The following is a 23,591-nucleotide window of genomic DNA, read 5'->3' as shown; positions in this document are numbered from 1 at the left end:
CTTTTATAAATATTGTCAACATAAAAATTTTCCATTAACTTGCATTTTTTAGAAATCTCACAATTTCCTAAGTTGTCCAGGAATGTAATGTTATTACTGAAAGAAAATATTGTCCATTATTTACACCAGTTAATTTTATGTTCTTATTGTACTTTCCAAAAAGTTCCAAAATAATACTAAACAGTAGTGTTAATGTCAGACATAAACATGGAAAAGGACAGAATCATATGCAAAAAGAGATGCCCTAAGACTTTGTCTATTTTCTCAAATGTCTGTTCTAATCATTTCATTTTCTTATGTTATTACATTTGTTTGAAATTTTACATCCCTAAGAAAATATTGAGTTAACATGCTACTATTGAGCATTCTTACCTAGTTCTCAACTCTAATTTAAATGTTTTTGGTGTTTTGCTGATTATAATGATATTGGTTGTAGTACTGAGTTTTGATAAAGAGACTTTATTATATGAAACAACACCCATTCTGTTCTTATTTTCCTTAGAGCTTTGGTAGGAATGGCTGCTGAATTTTACCACGTGCCTTTTAGAAACTATTAATAGGATGATATGGTTTTTTACCTTTAACTTATTAATGAAAATATTTGTGATGAATTCTTGGTGTGGAGCTCTGCAACTTTAGAATAAAATTGGCTTAATTGCAGTGTATTATCCTTTTGCCACATTGTTAGAGCCTACTTAATTTTTTATTTAGAAATTTTGCATCTATGGGTACAAGTAAGATTGGTCCACAGTTTCCTTTATGGCCTATCCCTATCAGGTTTTTAGTGCTTAAATTACATCTGCTTTATAAAATAAATTAAGAAGCTTTCACTTTTTTCCTTGGCCTAGAATAAATTAATTAACATTGATATTATCTATTACTTGAAGATTAGAAAACTGAGCTGTGGAACTATCTGTCCTGGTACCCTTTTCAGTGGTAGATCTTTAATAATCTTTTTCTTCTCCCCTGTTATAATAAGTTATTCAGGTTTTCATTTCTTGGATTAAATTTAGCAATTTCCTTTGGTTATTTTATTTTTATGGAGTTAACCTATAGTAAATTCTTATAATTATCTAAATCTCTTCCGTATCTGTGATTATGTCTTTTTAAAAATTTCCAATCTTATTTTTTGCTGTCTTTAATTAGACTTCAGAGGAGTTTATTAGCTTAGTTAAACTCTTTAAGAAAAAGCCTTTGAATTTGTTTACAGTGTCTCCGATATTTTTGTCTTCAGTTCATTTGATTTGGGTTTCGTGTTTATTACTTCTCCTTCCAATACTTCTTCCTTGCCTTCCTCTCCCTCTTCTGAGCAGAGGTAATACATGCTTTTGTTTTATTGCATCATCCTTCTATTTTTAGGTTTTGCCAAAATACAGAAGAACTTTAATTTCTAGATTATTACTAGGATTTCCTTGGAGCATTCTTTGCCTGTCTCGAGAATCTTTATTGAGAACTTACCTTTACACATCCTCAGATAGTCTATTGTTATGAGTTTAGATATTAGCCATAGGTATATAAATGACAAGTATCTCAGCTCTCTACTGTTTCCTGCCTTCTTCCTCTTCCTCTTCTTCTCCTTTACACCCCTAAGAAAATGCTGGGTTAAAGTGACAATATTGGGCATTCTTACCTGGTTCTTAACTCTAATTTAAATGCCACCCCCCCCCCAGGTTCTACCTGGATCTTGTGTTCTCTCCACTGATTTCTTTGCTGTCCCAGTAGAGTCCATCTTCACTATTTTTTCCAGATAGGATGTGGGCAGAACATAGTCTCTAAATTGTTATATCTTCTAAATATCTTCCCTTCCTGCTGATAGTTGAGGAGATTTGGGCTAGCACAGGAATCTTGGCTAGCCTCATTCTTTTTTGTTCAAAGCTCATAAGGGTTATCTTCCTAGCTTTCAATACAGCAGGGTGGAGATCAGTCCTTTCAGATTCTTCTTATCTGTGAACCTAAAGGTTGATAGCTTTCCTTTGGAATCTAGAAATTCTACCAAGATATGCTTGGATGTGTCTCTTTCCTCTCCAGTGTATTCTGGGTTTTGGTGAAACTCCCAAAGTACTTCCTGATCTTTCTTTTTATCTGAAGCTAATTTCTGGTCTTGTTGTTTACTTGTCGTTCAGCTGCACCCATCCTGGTGATGACCAACTTTTTGCATTGGCTCTGTAGTGTCAGCTGTTTCCTCCACTTTCAGGCCCCAAGTGAGTCTCAACACTGACCCTCCTTCCCTTCAATACGTTCAGTTGGTGTTAACTTGAAAATCATATTTCGGACCAGGATATAGCTCGGCGATACAAGCGCCTGCCTGACAAGCACAAGGTCCTGTCTGGGATTCCTAGTACCTAAAAGAAAACCAAAAACCAAAAAACACACGAAAATCCTATTTTATTACATGTATTACAATTTCTCTTTTAAGGACTTCATCTAAATCTCAACTTATTTTTTGTCTACGTGTTGACTGCATCCTCCAGTAGCTCTAGTTTTGGTTTTTTGTTTGTTTGTTTGTTTTTTGGAAACTTTTTATTCTTCTTCTTTCTTTTTGTAGTATTATAGATTGATCCAGGACCTTCATACTGAGGTACATCCATAGCCTTTTTAACAAAAAAAAATTTTTTTTAAATTTTGTGATAGGTTCTGGCTAAATCAATTTGTGGTCTTTCTGCAGCAGACTTTAGAAGATTCAAAAATGAATAAAAGCCTCAGTGTAAATGTATTTACAGGGCTTGGGAGTGTAGCTCAGTAGCAAAGTGCTTAGCATATGAGAGGCCCTGGGTTCCATACTCAATATCTATCTGTTTGTCTGTTTATCTATCTATCTATCTACTTACCTACCTAACTACCTATCTGTCATCTATCTATCTTCAGTATTTCCTAAAATAAACCAGAAGAAAGCTGCTATGAACTGCTCACTACACTGCCCTGAAGAGCATTCATGCTCAGACAAGTGTTAACACAAACCCAGTTTTTAAAATCCAGTGAACACCTTCAATCCTAGTTTTGTGAGGAAGGAAGGATAGCTGGGATAACTGTACTGCTGATGTCTGGTGGTTTATTGAAAGGAAAAGTTAATGCTTTATTTATTTTTTGACCAATTTTACATACTTATATCTGGTAATCTGAACAACTAAATTGAAGACAACAATATGCAACATGACAACCATTGTTGAATTCCTATCATCTTGTTTGGTGAAACTCTACATCGTTAATAGCTTTTTGTTTTTATTTTTTATTCTCTTTAATGAGTTGATTAATCTTGCATTGTTACATTTGGTAATCTGAACAACTTCAATGAAGATAAAAATCTGTAATATCACAACCACTGTTAATCCTTATCATTTTGTTCTGAAACCCTGTATTATTCTTATTATTTTTGCTTTGTTTTGTTTTGTCTACGTTGTTGGCATTTTGTTATTGTTCTTTTTTCCCAATTCTCTTTAAAATAAAAAAATGAAATAAAATAAAACCCAGTGAACAAAGACTGCAGTGTCAATCATTGGCAGAGACATGAGAAAAGCCACAGTGATCTATGAACAGAGAGCCAAGAAAATCACATCACATGCAGACGTGCATTGGTGACATTGTCCACTTGCTCACTTAAAATGTAAACCTCCCAAAGAAATGGTTGTCAAAGTTCCCTGTTCTTGCCACAAATTTCTGTTGTTTCCAGACCAGCTGTGTTCACTTGTACTCTCCACATGAGGTGTGCTCTGAGTCCTGACATTAGAAAACCACGGCTAACAGACCTCCAGTGCAGCCTACCATTTGCAGACCACCGGTGCACACTGGTTAGAAGACCATGAAGGGAGCCCGCCCTCTGCCGCCCCTCTGCCTTCTACCTGCACAGGTCAGGTGTGCCCCTCACTCACACATGCCTGGGAGACCAGGTGACTTCTTCTTTTTTTGGTACTGAGGGTTGAATCTAGGCCTTTGCACTGAGTTGCATCCCCAGCCCTTTTCATTTTTTCAGTATTGAGATAGGATCTTTCTAAGTCACTAAGTTGCCCAAGCAGGGCTCAAACTTTGGTCCCCCTGACTCAGCCTCCCAGAATGATAGGATTATAGGAGTGGGCCACTGTGCCTGGCAGGGTGACCTCTTTTGTCCTGAGTGAACATTTATGTGGACAATCTTCTCAAGAAGTATGAACCAAGTGCCAGGAAAGGCTGTCTGTGGACAGACTGTCTTCAGGTTATGCTCTATAAGTACCAGGAAGAGCAAGGAACATTGACTTGTGAGGTAGAAAACCAAATAGAGCACTATTGGCTGGATGCACTTAGAGCTATGGTTCACCTGTCTGGAGCCCAGCCAAGAACCAAGAAAGAAACCAGTGAGGGCTCTAGGCATAGCTGGAGTGGTAGAAAGTCTGCGCCTGGACACTAAGGTACTTCACATGCCAGAAGACCCAGCCCTCATCTGACACCCACTCCCTTCTCTTTACACGCTGGTTTAATTGTATCATCTGGTTTCCAGACCTCAACAGATGGGTAGTGATGAGGAGGCACTAGAGCATGCTGTCACCAGGAGAAGCAAACAGAGACAGCACACTGGCAATGCACATAGAGCGTTGCTGTCTTTTCAGCCTATCATATTTTCAATAAATATTGTTTCATTCTGTTTTGGAAATTTGGATCCCTGGCCCCTGGTAGACACACCTTCCTTCTTGCCCTAGGTGGAGTTCTCCTGGAAGGAGATTAGGGAGCAAAGGAACATAAGGGTGGTACCTAGGGGCTAGGGGCCACCACTGTGGCCAGGAGCAGGAGGCAGGAGTGGCCAGAAGGAAAAGTCATGCCACGATGTGGCCTGACAGTAGCCCTGGCTCTGCAACCAGGATAGCCCCTCACAGGAACCTCAGCTGGAGTGGGGGGAGGCCACTTTGATCTTGGGGAGTATTTTCACATGGATGGTCATTGCTGCTGCTTAGGGGCCAGGAGGTTGTGTACTGGTGAGTCAGTCCCTGAGGGACAGAGGAAGCTTTCTGCAGAGGGGACTATCTTGGTCACTGTCTCATCCCTGGGACATAATACCCAGTACCCAGAGCATAAAGGAGAAGAGGTTTCTTTTGGCTCATAGTTGGTAGAAGTTTCAGTCCATGTTTGGTAGGCTTAACCACAGAAGAGGTATGGCAGAGGGGCCTGGAGGAAAGCTGCTCACAGCATGGAGGTCAGGAAGTAGAGAGAGAAAGGAAGAGCCAGGAGGGAAATACACCCCCAGTGACCCACCTTTTCTGACCAGGCTCTGCCTCCTAGCATCACATGCAGCCATAGCACCCCATGTCCAACACTCTTCCAAAAGCCCCACCTATGAGTGTGTGAGGCTCTTGGCGGACATTTAGATATAACCCATAGCAAGGACCAAAATGACTTCCCAGAATCGTGACTAGGATATTTCATTGCTTTTCGTCCCCTTTTGGCTGGGGAGTTGGTGTGGCCAATGAGACATAAACAACAATATTATATGAGAATTCTAGGAAGGCTTTATAAGGTTACCAAGTCAGCTTTCTCCTTTTCTTACTGTCTTCACCCTTTCTTGGACCTGGATTTTGAACATGATAGCAGAGCCCTGGCTGTCATCCTGGGTCATGAGGTAACTTAAAGGATGGAAGCTATGTGTTTGCAGTAGAGATCAGGAAGACAGGCAGAGCCTGAGTCCCTGATGATCTTGGAGCTGCCATGCATCTATGTCTGAGCTTCTCTTTATCAGAGAGCAATAAATGTCTATCGTACTTAAGCCATTCTTTTTAGGTTTCTGTTTGCAGCAGAATTTTACCCTAGTAGGTTCAGAGTTCAGGTTTCACTGGGAATTTATGGTCAATTCAATAACAGCTTTCTTTATTCCTTAACAATTTTGGAATTCATCTTTCCGTCACCACTGCTGCCTTATTGGTTAATCTTATTGTTTCTTTCTCCTCTCTTCAACACATTGCTGAGGCGGATGCCAGGGGCTTCCTCCTATGATCTTTTTTTATGTGTGTGGTATTGAGGATTGAATCCAGAGACTGGGACATGCTAGGCAAGTGCTTCACCACTGAGCCATCCCTTTTCATTCTGAGAGTGTAGGTCTTATTCTTGAACACCTCATCCCTACTATAAACATTTTTGAAAAAACTCTTAAGCTCTAAATTGTTTGTCAGTGAATACTTTGTTTTATGAATTGAAAAGCAGGATAAGTGTTACTTCATATTTGGTTTACTGTGCAGGTTTCACCATATGTTCTTTGGCATCCAGGGATCATTTGCTAGAAACTGCACTGACTGTTCTGCAGACCAGGAAGCCCCTGGCTGGCACAGCATCCCATGAAAACAAGGGAGAGAGCAGAAGTGTATTCATCAGTGAGTTGGGAGGTGGGCGAGTGCAGACACCCCCACCTCTACCACAGTCCAACAGCCACCGCTCTTCTTTTGTAGCAGAAAATTCCCCTCCCACCCCAGCCAGTAGACTTCAGTTTGTTAGTTACCCAGGTAACAGTTTCTGTTCCAGATCTGGCTGCTCTTGTCTCTTAGAAACGGCTAGTCACTGGATGCATAGCTGGTCACTATGATGCACACTGTATAAACCAATCCCCAACTGACAAGCCACTCTGTCTCTGTACTCCCTGCTCGCTTATCCTATATAAGCCCTAGACCAGCAGAGATCAGGGCCTGATATTTTGGGAGAGATGCTGATCAGTGCTCATCGACATAAACAAATCTGCCTCCAAATCCTGAGTGTGTTTTCAGGATTTTTGCCTGCTGTTGCACTTTGACGGAGTCCCATGGTGACCGGGACTTTGATGGAGCACCCCAGCACACTTGGCTCTTCAGCAGTGAGATGCAGACTGCAGCTGACTACAAGTCCCAGCCACATCCAATGCCCCGCAAGTCAGTTTGCACTTTGATAAAGAGCATTCTGGCTTCATGCTTTGTGTGTACATTTAACAAAAACAAGGCCTTTGTTTCAAGATAATTGTGGATTCATATAAGATTATAAGAAATAATAACCCCAGGGGCTGGGGATTTAGCTCAGCGGCACAGTGCCTGCCTGGCAAGCGCAAGGTCAGGAGTTCGATTCCTGGTACCGGAAAAAACCAAAAACCAAAGAAAAAAAACCCAAACAAACAAAGAAATAATAACCCTAACCCTAACCCTCAACTTAGTTACCCTGTATCATAACACATTTTATAAACAGAGTACAATATCACAACCAAGAGATTTACAGTGATACATACAAACCAATCAATTTTTAAATTTTTTATTGCTTTCCTTCTCTTTATATACATTGTATATTTAAAAGGCAATAACACCTCTATTGGGAAATTGCAATAGAAGATGCATAATACATTTTTAAACTTCTGTTGGTATGTATTGTGTGATATGTCTGGGTGCTTCTTGTAATGAAGAGGAACTTTTTCTTTATTAAAAAATCAAATTTTCAAGGGAATAAAGTCTGGAATTCTTTGTGTGGCTTTCAGAGCCCTGCAGGTTCTGGACTTAACTCTCAGGATTGTCTATTGCAGCTCTTACCAGGGTCCCCAAACCCAGCCTTCAGAACTACTCTACTGCCCAGAAGCTTTCCTCTACCTGGACCTAGAAAATTCCCGTCCGTTTTTCAAATTAGGTAAAGTCTGCAGCTTCCCCCAGAAGGACTAGCTCCTCTCTCTCTCTCTCTCTCTCTCTCTTTCTCTCTCTCTCTCTCTCTCTCTCTCTCTCTCTCTCTCTCTCTCTCTCAGATGCCTTATTTTTCTTTTTTAATTTCCTTAGTTGCCTGATCCATGTGGATTCCCCTCCCCAAAATATTTGCTCAGTGAATGAACAAATGAATGAAGAACTCTCTGTAGCATACTGGGATAAATCATTCACTCCTCTTTCTGTCCCCGACTCTACACCGTGCTGCTGGGAAGGAGTCTGTTCAGCTGCCTTTCCATGCCTGGCATAGCATATTAGGTGCTTGATATGTGACAGTGGATGACTGGAAAGGAGGAGGGAACTGAGACCAGAAGAGCAGTGTGAGTGCAGACAGAGTGTCTCCATTTGGCTCAGAGAAACTGTTTTACAACCCATTCAATCCATTCTGGCCAGGAGATTGGTGGGGATACTGGGCATTTACTGGGTTCCGCCTGCTTCTGTGCTCCTGAGCCCAGTATGCAAGCTCCTGTAGCTCCTTCTGCACTCCCTGTGTGCACATCACCAACACCCAGCCACTGGGCAGGGAAACCCTGGGGATGGAATGTGGAGTGGAGTTAGGTGTTAGATCCACACCAGTTCACCTTCGAAAGAGTGAGGTTTGCCTATTTCTCTTAGAGGCCTAATGTGACCTCCTGAATTGTTGTTCCACTGTGAGTCACTTAGGAGGTTCTTATAGTCTGAGCGTGGGTGGCATGGAGTCCCACACCAGTTTTGCAGCTGGTGGCTTCTTCACCTGAAGCAGTGGTGTCCATTGCTTTGTGAGACTGACTTCTCCAGACAGCAGATGCACCCCAGGGAACCCAAGTAGGGTGGGTGTGGGGCAGACACCCCCAATTTTGCCTCTCTTCTTCTTCTCTTTCTTTTTTCTTTCTAGTACTTGGGATTGAAACCAGGACCTTTCCACTGAATTCAATTATACCAGTACTTTTTTATTTTTTTATTTTGAGACAGATCTCTCAGTTGCCCAGACTGAGTTTGAACTTGCAATCCTCCTGCCTCAGCCTCCCGGAGTGCTGGGGTTACCGGGATGCACCATCCCACCGGGCTTGCCATTCTCTTAACATGGATTTAACCTCTTCCCTTGCCACAGATGTAAAATAGGGACATAGGATGGTCTTGTCTCATAAGGTAGTTGTGAGAATCCTGTGGGGCAATGCATGGGAGCTTAATGCAGGAGCAGGCACTGGGCAGGTACTTATGAATGCTAGCTCTGACCTTCATTGTTGTTGCAAAAGAATTTTAATTGACCATGGAGCATGGGGGCTCAGGTACAGAGGGGATATTCTTATAGGCATCTCTATCATTTTTCATCAAGCTGGGTCACTGACACATAGATGTAGTAAATGTTGGTTTTATTACCTATTTTAGGCTAAATAGTGTCCCTCTCTCCAAGTATCCCCATGCTCTCATCGCTGAAACTTGTGCATAATACTTTCTTTTTACTTTTTTTGTACTGGGAATGGAACTCAGGACCTTGTGCTTGCCAAGCAGATGCTTGTGTCGCTGAGCTACATCCCGGCCCCTGCATATTACTTTCTATGGAATTGTAAATGTGATCAAGGTAAAGCTCTTGGGGTGGAGACCTCATCCTGAATTAGTCAGATGAGTGTTAAATACGACCACATGCGTCCTCCTTAGTGGGAGGAAGAGAAATATCTGACACAAAGAAAGAAGAGAAGAAATGGATGTGGTCACAGCAAAGAAAACCATCAGCCACCAGCAGCTGGAAGTGACAAGGACTGGTTTCCCTGCTGGAACCTCCGGAAGGAGTGTAGCTATACTCTAATTCTGGTTCAGCAAAGGTAATTCTGAACTTCCAGCCTCCAGAACCAAGAGAGAACACATTTTAACAGAAAAGCCATATTGTGGTAATTTGTTACTGCAGCTACAGGAAGCTAAGACTGTGTCCCACCTATTTGGTGAAATGATCACAATAGCCACATACATAACTTTTATTATTGCTTTTTGCTTCTAAAGTTATTTCTCTCATCTTTCTAGTCCCTTTGGAAAAATAAAGAAGCATGCAAAATTAACAGACTTCAGATTCAAGTTATAAGCAGCAAGTGCTGAAGTCTATTTCTTTGCATTTTCTGAGTAGTAAAGAGCTATTTTGGTCAATATTAATCTTCTAATGAGCTCTATGGAGCTTCAGTACAATTTACATTTTAATACTTAATCTATATTTTAATCTTTAATAAAAAAATCTGAATTTAACATATGGGAGACCTGAGGGTTAGGTAAGAAGTTATTTTGTTTTTCTCACATTAAGTTGTTTTAGAAACCAATTATTCGTTAATGATGTTTCTAATAGAGTTTAAGTGCTAAGAAAAGAACTGGCTTTTACTTCCAGTTTCCCACAAACAATAGTCTGGAGAGTCGGGGGACACCTGGATGCCATTTTTGCTTTGTGGAAACAATTGTGTGGGATGCTTTAAACTGCATAGACTCCAGTGAGGCACCATCAGGGACACTGAGACTAGACCATCCTTCTACCTTGTGTATTGACTCAATAAATTCATATGTTCATGATGATCAGACGATCTTTATAGATTCAGGCCTTTTTTTCCCAGTAAAAATGCAAATACACTGGCTTCTTATAATTTGGGGTAATAATGTCCTGTAAATGTACCACGAGCTACTAATCCTATGGTTAGATTTCTTTTTTTCAAGTCTCAGTTCCAAACTTCTGGCCAACAAATAACCTTGTTGTGTGTGTGTGTGTGTGTGTGTTTCTGTTTAAAGATACCTTATTTGGCACACGTAGTTGATCCATTAACAATTGCACTCACAGCCACCCTCACTAGAACTCCTGCCTTGAGCATCTCTGACATGCCCATCATGTCTAACCCAGGACCACTGTTCAGTGTGTAGCTTGAGAGGCAGGTAAACAGTAAAATCACTAACAAAAAGTGCAAGGTGTGGCACTTAGTGCCTCAGAAGGATACTTGCTGATGATCTAATGCTGAAACAAGCAGGCAGAGCTGTCTCTCTTGACTTCAACAGGGAATGTGAGCATCAGATACCTGACATTTTTTGTTCTTGAAGCCCTCTGAGTGTTGATTTGGGAGTGACAAATAAATCTTAGTGAGTCCATTTGAAAGTGCAAAGTCCATAAATACCAAGGATCAGTTGTGTGTCATACAAAGCTAATGAGATGGCTTCGCCAGCAACTGACATTTATTGGAAATGGTAAACTGAGTCTTGCTCAAGGTGAGACATGGTTCTGGGTGTTCATAACCTCAGCCTCCAGTTAAGGGCTGCATGGAGCCACTAGGGCTGGGCCTGAGCTCTCACACCAGAAGGTGTTGTTGTGATTCCTTGCAGACAAGAAGAGATGCACCAGGGAGAAAGAACTAGAGGGGCCTGTTCCTGACAGCAGGTCTTTAAAAGAGAGGGACAATAGGAGTGTCCCAGGCTCCCAGGAGGCACAAATGGTATGTCGGGGGGGAGGCTTGGGGCAACCAGAGAATATTTGCTTCCTCCACAATTGTTTTTTTGAAGTCTACACTCACTCCATGTACTATTAGCAGTCATCAGAGGGTCTTAAGACACGATTATAATCTGATTAACTTTTCTTTCCATAGTCACACAGGTGAAAAATATAAAAAGGATACAGTTTAGCAAATACAAAATGTTGTGTGAAATGATTTAGGTTGCTGAATTTAATTCTTTTTTTTTTTCCAGTACTGGGAATCGAACTCATGAAATTGTGCTTGCCAGGCAGGCACTGTGCCACTGAGCTAAATCCCCAGCCCCTGAATTTAATTCTTACTACAAAGGATCCAGAGCTGAAATTGGCAAGCAATTTTTACCATATCTTAGTTCTTCATTGTTCAGAAAGGATTAAATAATTTGTCTCAGGTCTTAGAGTGGTGAGGCCAGAATGAAGGTCCCCTGATCTCAAGTTCCAATCTGCATCATTTTTAAAAAATAGATTTTATTTTTCAGAGCAGTTGTAAATTCATAGGAAAATTAAGTGGAAGATACAGAGTTCCCATACACCCCCCTGCCTCATTGTCAAAATCTACCACAAAGCGGTACATTTGTTAGTCAATGAACCTATGTGGACACATTTCTGTCACCCAGAGCTTTAGTTTACACAGTCAGTGGGGTATAGAGGAGAAAATGCCCCTCCCAGCCAGTATATTTCAGTTTCTGTTAGTTGCTCAAGTAACCTACAGTTTACTTCAGTTCCTGTTACAGTTCCTGTTACTTCTGCTTCTTAAAAATGGCCGGTCACTGTGATGCATAGCTGGTCACTATGATGCATATTGTATGAACAAATCAAAGACAGCCAAGTACTCTGCTTCTTGCTTGCAAACCCCATAAAAACTTCCTTCCCTGAGCCTTACAGGTCTGACATTTTTGTAAGGATTGATTCCTTGTCAGTGCCCATCTATGTAAATAAATCAGCCTCCAAATCCTGAGTGATGTTTTGCTGTTTCTTTTTGCTGTAGCATCTGGTGCATTAGCCAGGAAAACCGGCTGTGCTGACCTCTTTGTTCAAGGGTCGTGGCCTTCATGGATGGAGCAAGGACCTCTCCAAGTTCCCCTGGGAAGGCTCAGCTTCAGAATTTCTCAAGTCCCCTCAGAGGTCTGGAGGCAGATTCCCAGCTACCCATTTGTGTGGCTCACATTGGACCCAAAATGGAGGGGGATGCAGTCTAGCAACCCAGTCAAGCACTTCTCAAAGGCATCAAAGAGGGGGGAAAAAGCCCACCAACATGTTAAAGTTACTACTGTTACCCGGAAGCCTGATAAAGCCCTTCAGACTTTTATGAGAGACCCTATAAAGCCTACAGCGTCTACACCCCTTTTCCCCTAAGGCCCCTGAAAATCCACAGACAATAAATGCAGCCTTCTTTGCACAAAAAGCACCTGATATCCGCAAGAAAATCCAGTCTGATAGACGACCATATCCTTTGGCCAAAAACTAGTATGCAAGTAATAAAGGCTATGGACACTAAAAAAGTAAATGTCCCTTCAGATTAAAATATACACATCTGTAGTGGGAGCCAACCTATGACATTTCTGGTAGACAGTGGAACAGAACTCTTTGTAGTTACTCAAAGGCCCCCTCTGTCAGAAAAAGGTTACCATCACTGGGGCAACTGGGACTGTTACCTCTTGCCCTTTCTGCTAGGCACAAACCTGCATCCTGGGAGGACATCTGTGTAAGCCAGTCCCCATACTGCTTCTGTGAAGAGACCTTCTCTTCAAGTTAGAAATGACCATCACCTTTGCACCAACCCAGTCAGCCTCCCTCTCATTTAACCCTGCACCTTCAAAGTTGATTCTAACTCTGACTGTTCCTAATAGGAAAGATGACACCTGCATCTGCCTGAGACAGATGACTACAATCCTGAAATTCTGGAAACTCTCTTCCTAGAGGTATGGGCAGAAGACTGTCCTCCAGGCCTGACCATCAACTGTGCTCCCATAACCTATGTCATAGGAAGCACAAACAGGCATCCAGCCACACATTAAGCTGCCTAAAGCCATTGGGGATCCTGATAGACCATTAATCACCTTGAAACACTCCTCTCCTTTAGGTAAAAATGACCAGTAGGGATTACCAGCCAGTGCAAGATCTCCATGCCATCAACAATACAGCCATCACCTTGTACTCCATGGTTCCCAACACACACCCTTCTTGGATTGCCACCTCCAGATGCTACCTGGTTTACATGTCTAGATTTAAAAGATGCCTTCTTCTGCTTGTGGGTTGCTCCTGTTAGCCGACTCCTTTTGCCTCAGGAAGATCCTGAAACAGGACGAAAAAGGCCAGCTCACTCAAACTCAATTGCTATAAGGGTTCAAGAACTCTCCTACGATTTTCAGGGAGGCTCTGCAACAGATTTGTCAAGCCACCAACACCTCTTCCCTGAAACAGACTATTTTTCTGTCCCTTCCAGCTCCACAACATTTCCTGCTTGCCATCTTGGACCCTCAAGAAAAGAATGAGGCTTCAAAACCTCAAATACATATAGACTATCAAACTGCTAAAATACACCTCTTATGCCTGTAAAGCCAGGTCAGGATCTCCAAGCTGTCAATGCTGCTGTGGTTGCCCTCCATCCTGCAGTCACCCACAACCTGCTGGAACACCTCCCTGAACCTAAAGAATACCTCCTCTGCTTTCTGTTGGTTCCTGTCAGCCAGCCCCTCTCCCCTTTTAAATGGAAAGACCTAGTTCTCAACTCACAGGTTAACTGACCTGGACTCAATCTCCCAGAGGTTCAAAACTTGTTTACCTTCTTTGGGAAAGCCCTTACAGCTAATCTCACTAGTTTCCCAGCACAAAATATCACTGCACTTCTGATTAATGACACTCAAGCTGCCTGCTAGAAAGGCACAAAAGCTCTGCTGCAGTACGTGGCAGAAACTGGCTACATGATATCTTGGAAAAAAGCACAGATCTTCACACAAAAAGTCAGATATCTGGGATTATACTTCTGACTGGAACCCAGAATAAAAAAGCCTTCAATGATATTAGAAGGCCCTCTCTAGAGCCTCAACCTTGGGAATTCCAGATCTAACTGGAATTCAACTTGTTTGTTGATGGTGACATGTGGCTTGAAATATGCTTACTCAGACTGTCAGTCCCTGGCAGTACGCAGGGGCCTACCTGTGCAAATACTTGGGTCCAGGTGCTAGGGGCTACCCCCCCTTTGCCTGTGCACTCTAATAGCCACTGTCCTTCTGATCAAGGAACTGCTTGTGGCGATAAACCACTCAATTTTGCCATGTAGTTGCCCGCCAAGCTGGGCCCAGCAGACCATGACCACCTGGCACTGACTAATGAACTGTTCTCGAGCTAACCAGACTTAAAAATGAACCCCCTGACAGATGCTGAGTGCACTCTATTTATGGATGGAAGTAGCTCTGTTAGGCATGGAGTCTGATAGGCTAGATATGCTGTGGTCACCTTAGACAAAGTTATTTTAGCTGAGGCTCTCTCACAGGGATGGTCTGCACAATGAACTAAACTATGGATCCTCATGTAGGCCTCCAGTTGGTCTGAAAATGAAAGGATCTAATGCTTCCTGCTGCTATTTAGAAACCCATACCATCTCATGCCTGGCCAGCATCTGCTCTACAATCTGCCAATGACACCAAACCTCTACTCAAAATAATCCAGTCCAGAGTCCTAAGCCCCCTCTGTGGATCCAATTAACTGAAATATCACCCTTTAAAACACTGAAGGAAAACCTTATAAGGTCTACAGATATCTATTGGAGCTTATATGCACCTACTCAGACTGGCCCAAGACATTCCATACCCACACTGAGAAGACAACAGAGGTTTGTAGGGGCCTGCTGTGATAACAGGCCTACATTTGTAGACATACAACATAGAGGGCACAAACCTCTAAAAAAGTTAAAGAAATAAAAATATAACCCTACAGGAATGGCTTGTAACTAGCTCCATAAAAATTTAGCTGAAAGAGCACCTACACCTGTAGACACCCCTACATACACATAACCCAGGTACATATTAACTACCTCTATAAGTTTCAGAAATCCAGTTTTAGATCCACTATTGTAAGATCCAATCAAAGACAGCCAAGGTCTCTGCTTCTTGCTTGCAAATCCCAAAACACCTCCCTCCCTGAGCCTTCCAGGCCTGACATTTTTATAAGGATTGATCCCTTGTCAGTGCCCATTGCAAATAAATCTGCCTCCAAATCCTGGGTGGCATTTTAGTGTTTCTGTTTGCTATAGCAGGTACATTCTGTGAGTTTTCATGCATTTATCATAAGGACCTACGTCCACTTTACAGTATCATTTGAAATAGTTCTCTGTGTTCCACCTGTTCACCACTCCCATTCTCTGACCATTGACAACCCTAGTCTTTGACTCCATACAGTGGACTCATACAGCCTATCATAGTTCCAGATTGGGTCCTTGCTCTGAGTAGCATGCGGTTAAATTTCCCCCAAGTTTTTCATAGCTCAATAGGTCATTTCTTTTTAGTAATGAATAATATCCCATTGTCTGGACATATTACAGTTTATCCATTCACCTTCACAAACATCTTGGTTACTTTCAAGTTTGGGCAGGTATGAGTAAAGTTGCTGTAAACTTTATGTGTGGGTTTTGTGTACACAAGTTCACAACTCTTTGGGACAATGCCAAGCAGCATGATTGCTGGGTAGTATGGTAAGAGTATGTTTAGTTTGGTAGGAAACTGCTCAGCTGCCTCCCACAATGGCTGTGTCATGTTGCTTTCTTACTAGCAAGAAATAAGTGTTTTTGGTGCTTCACATCTTCATGCGTTATTCATGTTCTTGATTTTTGCCACTCTAATAGATGTCTAGTGGTATCTCACTGCTGGAGTTTGTTTGTTTGTTTTGTGGTATTGGGAACTGAACCCAGGATCCTCATGTAAACCACATCTCCAGCTCTGTTACTTTTTAGTTGAGACAGGGTTTTGTTATGTCTCTAAGTTACACAGGCTGGGCTTGAACTCACAATTCTTCTGCCTTAGCCTTGCAGAGTGCTGTGATTATAGGAATATACCACACACTCAGCTTCTCATTGCTATTTTAATGTACAATTTGCTAATACACATGATGTCAAAATCTTTTTACGTGCTTGTTTCTGTTGGCATATCTTCTTGGTAGAGATGTCTATTCAGATCTTTTGCTAATTTTTTATTCCTTTTTTCCTTTCTTCCTTTCTGCTTGCCTGCCTTCCTGACTTTCTTATCTTCCTTCCTCTTTTCAGTACCATGGATTGAACCCAGGGCCTTCACACTGAGCTATATATCTCCAGTCCCCCGACCATTTAAAATTTTGAGATAGGGTCTCACTAAGTTGTCTAGATTGGGTTCAAACTTGTGATCCTCTTGCCTCAGCCTCCAAGAGTGCTGGGATTACAGGTGTGTGCACCACATTTGACTTGGGTTGTTCATCTTCTTATTGTTGAGTTTTAAGAGTTCATTGTGCAAATAGTCCTTTATTGGATATATATCTTGAAAATATTTTCTACAGTTTGCAGCTGTCTTTTCATTCTCTTGACTTGCATAATTTTAGCCAAGTAGAAGTGCTCAATGAATATTGTCTTAGGTAATTTTCTTGTTGCTGAGACAAAATATACAACACCTATAAGTTAAGGGAAGAAAGGTTTATTCAATTCACAGTTTATATAAGTTTCAGTTCATAATCACCTGGCTCCAAGGTAGGGTGACAATGCAGACAGGCATCACAGAGGAGAAACAGTTCATGGTGGGCAGAAGGTAGCAAGGCAAGAAAGTAAGGGATGTAGCAGCTTTTGCATGCTCCTTTTCTACTCTATCTAGGTTACTGGGATTAGAGTGGTGCCAAACCAATCAGTGGACTGATTTGGTAATCATACACCCTTAATCCCAGCATTGTACCATGAGTTAATCACACACTCTAGATCTAGCCTCCTCTGAAAAATCCCCACCTATGACTGCATGAGGCTTTGGTGGGAGGACATCGAGACAAAAACCATAACAAATATTAAATAAATGTGTGAAGTAATTGATGAGAAATATTTCTAAAATTAAAATAAAGGTCCATGATTGCATTTTAGCTGCTGATTACATGTGTGTCTTGGTTATTTTTCTCTCATTGCTGGGACAAAATACCTGACACCCAAAATTAAGGAACAAAAGGTTTATTTAGCTCACAGTTTGTGGAGGTTTTAGTCCATATTCAGCTGGCTCCAAGGCAGGGTGGCGCATGGCAAAGGGCAACAGTTCATGGCAGTGAGAAACAGCCAAAGCAGCAAGTGCAAAAAGGGAAGACTAGAAAGCAAGCCTCTTTCCCTTCCTTATATTTTATGTAGACTACCCATCCCAGGGTGGTGTAGCACTCACACCCATAATCCGAACATTGGACCATGAATCAATCATAAACTCTAGAAGCCTACCCCATGACTTCATGAGGCTTTGGGGGACATCTAGACACAAATCATGACAACGTGGATGTTGGTTTGATTCATTTATCAATATGTGTGCATATAAACTTCAATGAGAAGTTAACAAATAGAGGCCCATAGGAGAGAAACATTTCTTTTTTATATGTATGAAATGACTTTGGTAGAGAGAAAGTTATAAATCTGAAGGAAACTTGGAAATAATCTAGTACGCTCTCCCACTTTACAAGTGACAAAGATTAATCATAAAAGCATATTTTGACCTGGTGCTTCAATCAGGAACTTTCAATAGGAGCATATTCCCAACAAAAAGCCACCAGACCTGGCATCTGATAGGCCTGCTCTCAGAGCCCCAACTGGCTCATCTATGAAATGGTGATATAGTAATGAACTGATCTCATAAGAATGCCATGTGGGTTAAAGAGAAATACTGCATGGAATCAGCCAGCCTGTACTTGTACAGTGTATGCTCAGTGAGTGACTGCTGTAAATGTCACTGCCACTGCTAATGCCACCATTGTTATAGCCTCAAGTGCAGGAGTTTGCATATAGGATTTGTCTAACAGGTGATTACTGAATTCTGCTCTACACTGTCATTTGGAAAGAGGGAGGGGATGAGGTAGTGATTTTAGCATTTGTACCCAAGAGCAAACGGATGGCACCTGTTTGAAAATGTTAAAGCTCTGCTTGGAATCTAAAATAACAATGAGCTGCATGAGTGTGCATTTGTAAAGAATGGAAGGATTGTAGAATGTTAATATTTACACAGTGGCAATTAACATTTACTTTGCATGCCAAGTCCCAACTGGTCATTTTCATGCTGTTTTCCCCACACCAGCTTTGCAGAAGACTGACAAGGCCAGGGCAAGTGTGCTCAGTGGATCTTCCCAGTCTTCATCCAACCCCTGACACTGAGGCCCTGGGTGGTGCAGGGGTGGCGAAGGTCACAGAGCTGGCTGTGAGTCAAACAGCCTGGGACCTCTCTCTTGTGGCTGTTGTTCCTGAAGGCACTGCATTTTTGTATTTTAAATACACATTTACTAGCGTGAACTTGTTTAGTATAAACATTTTAAAATGTACTACACTTTTTAAAAAAAACCCTATTTCAGCATTTCCTCATTTCCAGCAGGAAGTTTAAAAGCCAGAAGTGGCTGAGAGCCTCCCTTGGCCTTGAAGAGACCCTGCCACAACTCCAGCCATAGCATTAGCATCACAGTGGCAAGGACAACACACACAGAGTGCGGAAGCAGAGGGGTGTAAGAGAGTGGGACCTGAGGCCTGATCATCCACACCCTGAACTAGCCTTGTTCTGCCCAGTGATCTCAGGCAGTTCTTACAGTTACATCCTGCAGCTCTCACAACTAGTTTACACTTGATGTGAGTAACAATATCTTACAAAGGTAGTTGTGAGAATCACATATAGTAAAATGTAATACACTTAGAACTGTGCCAGGCATACCAGTAAACATCAGCAGCCGTCAAATATTGTGTTTGTCAGCTTTCCTTTACTGTAACAAATACCTGAGGTAATGAAGTTATGAAGAGAAAAGGTTTATTTGGCTCACAGATTTAGAGGTTTCAGGGTGTGGTCTGCTGGTCCTGTCACTTTTGGGCCTGAGGTGGTTTGTTATGGTGGGAACTCATGGTAGAGCAGAGTCACTCACCTCAGAGTGGGGATGAGAAAAGAGGAGGAGACCAGGCTCCCAGGGTTCCCCTAAAGGGCATGCTTCCCTAGGACCTACATCCTCCCATCAGGCCTCACCTCCACAAGGTGCCATGACTTCCCTGCAGCTCCAAGCAGGGCACCAAACCTTTTAACACAGGAGCCTTTGGGGGACATTCCACATACAAACTATAGAAAGTTGTTAATTTATACATAAGTATAATTCTAAAATTTAACCGTGGTTTTTTCTGGACCTTTATAACCACTCAACAAAGCAGGCAGCATCACCATCCTTGTTTTAAAGATAACAAAATCTCAACTTGGAAAGGTTACGGAACTTGCCCATGTGATGCCACTAAAAAGTAGCAGAGAGCTAACTACAAAAGGTATGAGGGGAGATAAGACGGCGCTCTGTCGCTGAAGCTCCCTGATGTATTAGTACACACTGATAGTATTAGTACACACTTCATAGGGATCTGAAAAGGAGTAAAACATAATATAGACAAAAGTGTTAAGCAGAGAGCCAGGCACATACTGATCACCAGTATTCCTCAGGAAATGGGACAAGGCCCTGATTTGGGTCGTGGGCAGAGATGGAAAGAGTGTCAGAAATATGTGTTGTTTCTACAAGCCCCACCTACTCCCAGTGAGAGAAGACACAATAGGTTCTATCCATCCCTGTTCACCACTGGGTGTCCCCTTATTATACATAGTGAGCCCTAGCAAGAGATGGAAGAACTTGGTCAAGAAGCCTATGGGGCCTAAACCCAGCCTTTGGCATAGTGGCGCTGGTTCCCAGTCTCGAGCGGGGGTACAGATGGGGATGAGGTCCCAGCCTACTTACCTTTCTCCTGTCCAGGCAGCAGGTGGGCAGAGGTACTGGCTGTTCAGCAGTCTCCTGGGTCCAAGTTGTGTCAAGACAAGTGGAGAGGAAGGAACGACTGGTATACCTCACAGCCCAACTGGACAAACACCGATGTCACACTGGGCTCCCTCCATGCCAGCCTGAGACACCTGAGTCACAGCCACCCATTTCATACCATAGTTTCTATGATGAATGATTTTGGGGAAAGTGAAACTGAGGCACTGAGAGGCTTAAAATACCATCAAGCTGGTAAGTGGCAAAGTCAGGATCCCGATGCAGGCGGTGTGGTGCAAGGGCCTGTGTTCCCACTGCCAGGCTGGCAAATGTGTGTCCCTGTGCCAAAGGGGAGACTGATGTCCCCACACCCCTGCAGCACAGCTGAGCCGCTGTTTGGGCTCCTGCTTGCCCCCCCCCCCGCACCCCTCTGCCCTTTCTCTCTCACTTTGATGATCAAGCTCCTCAATTCTCCCTCCCTCATTTGGGTCAGGGCTGCCTGAGACACAGTGAGAAGAAAGCTCGCATTCACATGACTTCAGATGTTTTGAAGAGGGTCCCCACAACTGCTGCAGCTCATTTAGGACTAGACTGCAGGTAGCCCCTCCTCACCACCCTACAAAGAACTCCTGCATTCTTAGCATCAGACCATAGCCAGCCATGCTACCTGGGTCTCTCCCAAGCCCTGGGCTTGAGTTTGTTACCTGGTCTGTTTTGCCAACAAGGTGTAAATTTGACCTCATTAGGTGTAGTGGTCAGGATGGTAAGGAAGCCAGAGAATGATGTCCGACCACATCTGGACAAATATCTCCTAGCGGCAGCATCCAGGGCTGGGTGGGCAGCTGTAGGGTGGCTCTGCTCTTCTCCCTCCTCTGGATTTCTTTTCTCTCCTAGACACACGCTGGAGGCAGCTCTTCATGTTTCTGGTGGCCCTGTGACCTCTCTACACTCATCCTTGGAAAGAGCAGAGCTGAGGGGGTGGCAGACCTCAGGAGTGGACCTGTGCTGACATCTTACTGCACAGCCCATGTCGAGGTGACAATCTGTCCTGTTGGTCTGTGATGACACCTCCTCCCTTTGGCAGTTGCTGAGAGACACTTGCCTTGTAGGTGGAGGAATCAAGAGGGCAGAGTGGGAAACTGGGCTTTATTTGTTTACTGAATGTAAAGACCCAAAGCCCCTGGCGTTCCTGGTCAGAATAATGAACAGTAGTCTATGATGATGCCTACCTTAGAACTAAAACTAGGATCTATTTGTCGTGTTCTGCCCTTCCCAGCCTCTTCTGCTGGGCCACTATGGGAAGATAGATGGTTCTTGTCCACGGTGCTCAGGTCTAAAGGCAAAGCATCTTCTTTCAAAGTTTTTGGCTTGAGTGCAAATGAGTCCATTATGCATACATCCAGGGACTCAGGGCAACTGGAGGCGAAGCAAAGATGCTAGAAATACACATGGCACCTCTGAGCCCAGAAAGGGGACAGGAAATTCAGTTTTAACCCCACAAAACCCTGCATAGCTGTTGTTTTAAGTTGCATCAAACACTCTAGGTATATTTTTTAAATTCCCTTTAGAAACAGTTCAGATATACAAAAGGACAGGCAGATTATGCTGATGAATTTACCAACTGTCTCTTTAAGAAACAAGATATTACTTGAATGCTTGAAGTTTCTGGTGGGGTGGTTCCAGACCACATTCACCTCCCTGGCTCTGGATTCAGCCCCTGACCTGGCTTTGGTGTCAGCCATCCTCTCCATCTTCATCATGCTTTTATCCCTTCTGTAAGATTCCCATGCAACATATTTTGTTATTTTTCTTATTTTAAAAATGTATTTAAATTGGACATTGTAGCATATATTCTTCTGAGATTTTCCTTTATTCTACAACTTTGTAAAAGGACATATTATGTCATCACGTGAAGCTCTGGTTTATTTGTTCATTTATTTGTTCTATCTCTGTAGGATATTCCATTGTGCTGCCATGCCGCTGTTCATTTATTTACATGTCTGTGGACAGACAATGAAGTTCTTATGTTTGGGGCTGTTTGCTCTGTAGTCATTGCTTTGTGCTGGACAGAGGTATAAGAATTATTGTAAGATACTTAGTAAGAATACAATGTCTGAGTTACGGGCTTTGCCCATCCTGTCTTTCTTAATGTTTTAGTCCATTAAGCTACTTTGACAAAATACCATAGGCTGGGTGGCTTGTGCACAACAGAATTTCATTTCTTGCAGTTCTTGGAGCTGAGACATCCATGGTCAAAATGCCAAATCTAGAGTCTGGGGAGGGCCTGTTTTCTGATCACAGAACATGACCTCTGTCTGTGTCTTCCCATGCCAGAGGGGCTAACTAAGCTCTGTGAGATTCTTTTCATAAGGGCACCGATTCCACCTATGAGGACTCAGTCCTCATGACCTGTGCATTTTCCTAATACCATCTCCTAAAACCATCACCTTGGGGGTTAGGATTTCAAGATATGAGATATGAATTTTGGAGGGACATAAACATTCAGTCCATTGCAGTAAGATGCCAGGGTGACCACCAAAGTATTTGATACCAATGTGCCTTCCCACCAACAGGGAGGAGAGTTTGCTTTTTTCATATTCTGGTCTGTGTTTGGTGTTGCCAGATATTTCAATTTTTGCCAGTATGAGGGATAAGAAATAACATTGTATAGCAGCAGCATTTATTCACAGTTCTCTCACGATCAGTAACCATGAAGGTTTTTTAATATGATTATTGACCATTTGCATTTTCTCTTCAGAGACCTTGACCCCCATCATTTAACTTCCTTTTTGTCTGTTTATATTTCTTTATGTGGCTTCCTACATATTGTGCATACTCATGAAAATATTTTATACTACCTCATAGCCTATTTTTTCAGTTTTTAATATTGTTTGAGAGCATTTTTTTATTTTAAAAATAAAAGGAGGAAAACATTAACAGACAACTTTTTACAAAATAGCAAAAGAACAGTACAGACAATACAGAGTTACAAAGTGGTAGGAAATTAACAATGCTTGCTGTTTACATATTGTTGTATTACATCTTCAAAGTGATTTCTCATGAAAACAGAGACATGCAATATTGATCAATCAAGGACTCATTGTCAAGAGCATTTTTTAAGCTGCGGCAAAGTATACATAGCATAAAATTGATCATTTTAACCATTTTTACATGTACCATTCTCTGGTATTAATTACATGTATATGATTGTACAATTTTAGCAATATTTATCTCCAGAACTTTCTGAACTTTGACATCTGAAACTGCACTCATTAATAGCACTTGAGACTTTAATACAGTCAGATTTATCTATCTTTTCTCTTTAGAGTTGAACCCCATGTCAGGTATTAGAAATTCTTCATAAATCATATTCTTCATATTTTCCTAAGTTTTAAAGACTTGCTTTTCCCTTTCATGTCTTGATCAGTCTGGAAATAATTTGAGGAAATTGAGTGAAGATCTATTTTTACTTTTTTCCATACAGATGATAACCAGTTGTCATAGCA

This window comes from Chinchilla lanigera, unplaced genomic scaffold, assembly GCF_000276665.1.
Source record: "Chinchilla lanigera isolate Chin_1 unplaced genomic scaffold, ChiLan1.0 scaffold00016, whole genome shotgun sequence".
Lineage (NCBI taxonomy): Eukaryota > Metazoa > Chordata > Mammalia > Rodentia > Chinchillidae > Chinchilla > Chinchilla lanigera.
This window is presented reverse-complemented; position numbering follows the sequence as displayed.